The sequence below is a fragment of the Propithecus coquereli genome, unplaced genomic scaffold (assembly GCF_000956105.1).
Source record: "Propithecus coquereli isolate 6110/MARCELLA unplaced genomic scaffold, Pcoq_1.0 Scaffold294, whole genome shotgun sequence".
In the NCBI taxonomy this organism is placed as follows: Eukaryota; Metazoa; Chordata; class Mammalia; order Primates; family Indriidae; genus Propithecus; species Propithecus coquereli.
Genome location: NW_012148552.1, coordinates 3,432,059 through 3,437,650, shown reverse-complemented (window position 1 = coordinate 3,437,650; position 5,592 = coordinate 3,432,059).

Sequence of the window (5,592 nt, the reverse complement as noted above, 5' to 3'; positions counted from 1 at the left end):
GGATAGCTCAAGGTCAGGGGTTTGAGATCAGCCTGAGCAACAGTGAGACCCTGTCTTTACTAAAAATAGAAAGAAATTAGCCGGACAACTAAAAATATATAAAAAATTAGCCGGGCATGGTGACACATGCCTGTAGTTCCAGCTACTCGGGAGGCTGAGGCAGGAGGATCGCTTGAGCCCAGGAGTTTGAGGTTGCTGTGAGCTAGGCTGACACCATGGCGCTCTAGCCCGGGCAACAGAGCCAAACTCTGTCTCAAAAAAAAAAAAAAAATCACATGTACAGCAGCTGCATAATAAAGGATTTAGAAATAAATTTAACCCTGGAAGTAAAAGACCTGTACACAGAAAAATATAAAACACTGACGAAAGAAATTAGAGGAAACACGACTGAATGGAAGGATATCCGTTTCACGATGGGAAGAATTAACACTGTTGAAATGTCCACAGTACCTGGATGGTTGAGTTTGGGTGTCAGGCCGCCTGGATCAGGGAACACCTGGGAACCCGGCAAAGCACTGTCTGTGAGCGTGTCCGTGAGGGTGTTTCCAGAGGAGGTCGGCACGCGAGTCTCAGCGGGCTCCGCAGGGAAGATCCGCCCTCCATGGTGGTGGACATCGCTGACCTGCTGCAGGCCTGGCGAGAGCGGAAGCAGATGGCCAGCGTGTCGGTCTACCTGCCGGAGCGGGGACACTCTCCTCTCCTGTTCTGGGACGACTCCAGGTCCCCTGGCCTTGGGGCTCCAGGACTCGCAGCAGCGGCCCTGGGCTCTCAGGCCTTCGGCCTTGGACTAAGAGTGTCCCCATCAGTCTCTCTGGTTCTGAAGCTGCCAACCTGGACTGAGCCCCGCCACCGCTTCCCAGGTCTCCAGCGTGCAGACGGCCTCGGGAGACTTCTCAGTCACCGTAACGGCGTGGGCCCATCCCCCCGTTAAACCCCGTCATATATATGTACATGCACACAGATACACACGCAGATACATATGTTCAGCCTATTGATTCTGTCTCTCTGGGGAATAATACACTATTCGAAGTGGTCTGCAGATTCAGTGCAATCCCTACCAAAGTTCTCATGACATTTTTCACAGAAACAGAGAAAACTATCCTAAGATTTGTATGAAAACCACAAAAGATCCTAAATAGCCAAAGCAATCTTCAGCAAAAAGAACAAATCTAAAGGCGTCACACAACCTGATTTCAAAATATACCACAAAGGTATCATACTCAAAACAGCATGGTGCTGGTATAAAAACAGACCACAGACCAATGGAGAGTGCAGCACAGAGAGTGGAGAAGTAAATCCACACGTTTATGGTCAATTAATTTTCGACAGAGAGTCAAGAATACACGGTGGAGAAAGGACAGCCTCTTTAATAACTGGTGTTGGGAAAACTGGATAACCACATGCAGAAGAATGAAATTAGATCCTTATTTCATCCCATATACAACGATCAACTCAATATATTAAATATATTAAAGACTTAAACATACGACCAGAAACCCTAAAACTACTAGAAGAAAACATAAGGGAAGACTCATAACATCGGTCAGGGCAGTGATTTTTTTTTTTAGCAAAAATAGACACGTGGGATCACAGCAAACTAAAAACTTCTGCACAGCAAAGAAAACACTCAACAGAGTAAAGGGGCAATATGCAGAATGGGAGAAAGTATTTGCACCACATATCTGATAAGGGGTTAATATCCAAAATACACAAGGAACTTAAACAGCAAGAAAACAAATACCACAATTTAAAAATGTGCAAAATTTAACAGGGCGTGGTGGTACACGCCTGAAGTCCCAGCTACTCGGGAGGCTGAGGCAGGAGGATCGCTTGAGCCCACGAGCTCGAGGCTGCAGTGAGCTGTATTGTGCCACCGCCCGCCAGCCTGGGTGACAAAATGAGACTCCATCTCTAAAAAAAATTAAAAAGTTAAAAATGGGCAAAGGATCTGAATAGACATTTCTCAAGACATACAGATGCCAATAGGTATATGAAAAAACGCTGAACCTCGTTAATCATCAGAGAAGTGTAAATTAACCCAGAATGAGATACCACCTCACCCCCGTTAGCATGGCTGTTATCAAAAAGATGAACAATAATAAACAAGTGTTGGTGACGGGTGGAGAAAAGCAAGTCCTTGCCCAGTGTTGGTAGGATGTAAGTTAGTGCAGCCGCTAGTGGAAAACAGTGGAGGTTCTCCCCAAAATTAAACACAGACCTCCCGTGTGATCCAGCAAAGCACGGCGGGCACATCTGCACCCCCGTGTTCACCACGGCACGAGTCGCGACAGCCGAGGCTCGGAGTCACCCGCCCGTCCATCAGCGGTGACTGGGTCAGACAATGTGGCGTGAACGCAACTCAACGCCCGCAGCGCTTGCAAAGAGGGAAATCCTGTCATTTGTGACGAGCTGGCTGAACCCGGAGAAGGTTATGCTCAGGGAAGCAAACCAGGCACAGAGACAGGACCACACAGGCTCACGCGTAGAATAAAGACACTGAACTCACCGGGGCAGAGAGTGGGTGGTGGCTGCCGGGCGGGAGGGGTGTCGGGGACACGTTGGTCAAAGAACACAAAATTTCAGTTAGCAGGAAAAGGTCCGAGGGACCTTTTGCACATGGTGGCCACAGTTACTGATAATGTACTGTATATTTGAGAATTGCTAAGAGTAGATTCTAAGTGTTCTCACCACGAAAAAGTAAGTATGTGAGGTAATACATATGTTAACTCGCTTGATTTAGCCATCCACAAAGTATACATATTTAAAAACATTATGTTGTACCCTATAAACACACACAATATTTATTTGCCAATTTAAAAACTGAAACAGAAACGTAATCTCTCGCGTTCTGGAGGCCGGAAGTCTGGAGTCAGGCGTGGGCCCCTCCGGAGGCTCCAGGGGAGGGTCCCTTCTGCCCCCCAGCTTTGGGGGCTCAGGCGTTTCCAAGGTTGTGCCCCATGGTCACAGGGCCTGTTCCTCCATGAGTCTGCCCCTCCTGCCGCCTTCGTGCGAGGCCACCGAGCTCATGCGACGACCTCCTTGCCTTAGGTCCTTCGCTTAATTCACATCTGCAGAAGCACTTTTTCCAAACGAGACCACAGTTCACACCTTCCAGGGGTTCGATGTGGATATTTCTGGGGTACCGTTTTTCAGCCTCGCACAGAGGCTGCCCCAGACCTGGAATTGGTCATTTCTCCAACGAGCTCTGGCTTCTTTGGGTGGAAAATGGTATTTCAAATCACATGTTGGGGACTAAAACAATCACGTCTCGAACATTCACCTCCACCTCTGAGCCCTGGTTGTGGCCACTGGACACAGCGTTGCCCCTGCCGCCCTCCGCACCCCAGCCTCCCCTGCCCCTGGCCACCAGGGCCTGTCTGTGCCCCCGGCAGACCCTAACCCTAACCCTGCCACCTCCAGCAAGGCCCGGGCAGGGGAGGGGAGGGCAGCAGGGATCAGAGCCCCAGACTTCCCTGCACTGAGGAGAAGCTCGGGCCTGGCTGGGTAGGGCTCGGCTCTCCCGCCTCCACCCCTGGCTGGCTCCCATGACCCTTGACCCAGCTCGCCCTGTGCGGAGACTCTGGCAGCAGCCCCCGGCTTCTGCTCACTCCTCGCAGGGGCTGTGTGCCCAGTGCACCGAGACACAGCTTACCTTCCCCCGTGGGTTGGCATTTACACCGGTGACGTAAGACCATGGATGGCTCCAATTGCCAGCGGGAATTGATACAGTGGCCTGAAACCGTATTAGTCAAAACCACGTTCTTCCACACCGTGCACTCACAGCCTAAAAAAGGGTCCGTTTTACTTAAGAATGTCTTTGATGAAGCAGTAAAAATTATTATTATTTTATTTTTACTTTTTTTAGAGACAGCGTCTCACTATGTTGCCAAGGCTGGATAAAACTGGGCTCAAGTGGTCCTCCCGCCTCATCCTCTTGAGTGGCTGGGACCACAGGCACAGCCACCGAGCCCAGCTAACAGGGATTGTTAAAGAGAAATTATTCTGACGCTTGTTGAAATTCGGTAAGGAGGATTTCATTCAACACTATTGCAATAGGGCAAGACCGTCTCAGTGGGGAGACAGGTTGAACTCAACTCCAAACACGGGAAGGGAAGATGGGCATTTATAGCCAAAGAGCAGAGAAAGGTTACCGGATAGAAAATTACAAAGAGGAGACATCAAGAATCACAGAGACATAGAGAGATTTGTCAACGCAGTAAAAATTATTAATATTATGGCTGGGGGTGGTGGCTCACAGCTGTAATCCCAGCACTTTGGGAGACCAAGGCAGGAGGATCCTTTGAGGCCAGGAGTTTGAGCAACATAGTGAGACCCCATCTCTACAAAAAGTAGAAAAATTAGCTGGGCGAGGTGGCTCACACCTGTAGTCCCAGCTACTAGGGAGGCTGAGGCAGGAGGATCTCCTGAGACCAGGAGTTTGAGGTTGCTGTGAGCTAGGCTGATGCCACTGCACTCTAACCCAGGCAACAGAGCGAGACTCTGTCTCAAAAAAATAAATAAAATAAAATAAAAATACAAAAAGTAGAATAATTAGCTGGGTGAGGTGGTGTGCACCTGTAGTCCCAGCCAACTCAGGAGGCTGAGGCAGGAGGATCGCCTGAGCCCAGGAGTTTAAGGCTGCAGGGAACTGTGATGAGGCCACTACACCCTAGCCTGGGTGGCAGAACAAGACCCTACCTCAGAAAAAAAAAAAAATTAATATTACCAAATCTCCAACCTGGAGTCATTTTAGTTTTCTGTGTGACAAACGGCAAAACAAAACTCTTCTGCCAAATACTACACACAACCACTGTCTCAAAGAGCTCAAGTGACTGTCTGAGATGCCAGCTTAACTTGTCACTTTAATGACCCAACATCATTCTCACTGGAAGGAACAAGTGACAGTCGAGCCATGGCTCTTTCACCTGGGGTATTTGGCGGCGTTTTCTTTAAAAACGGACAAAGTGAGCCTGTCACCTCAAGGGCAGCAATGACTGCATTTGTTGCTGATGATAAAATTGAGCTTTTGAGCAAAAACTGGGATTTGGGCAAACCTGTGTCCGCCACTATGAATCGACATACTTTATTAAGTGTGACGTTCTTCATACTTAATGATTTTGCTGGTGAGATTGATGGTGATATTAATGGCTGTGATTTTTTGAGATTGTATATCGAAATGTGTTAACATTTAGAAGATCTGCTTAACAAAAGAACCAATATTTTCCAGATGAACAATATTGATGTTCCAAAATCATGCATGAGTAAGAAAATGCATTCAGAGTGCAAGACACCCCGATGATTTTAATGTGACCGAGGATAAAAAAGTTCACTGGGATGGTTTCAGACTCCAAATTCCAACTCATCTCTAACAAACTACTACTTACAGAGTTTTGATGGTGGTATTAAGGAAGAATACCCACAGTAATCTGAAAAGGCTTTTAAAACACTCTTTCCAACAGCACATCTGTGTGAAGCCGGATCTTCTTCGTATATATTAATATATTTCAACCAAAACCATATTGCAGCACATTGGCCAGAAGCCATATCAGAAGCCAACATTAAAGAGATGTGCAAAAACAAAACTATGCCACT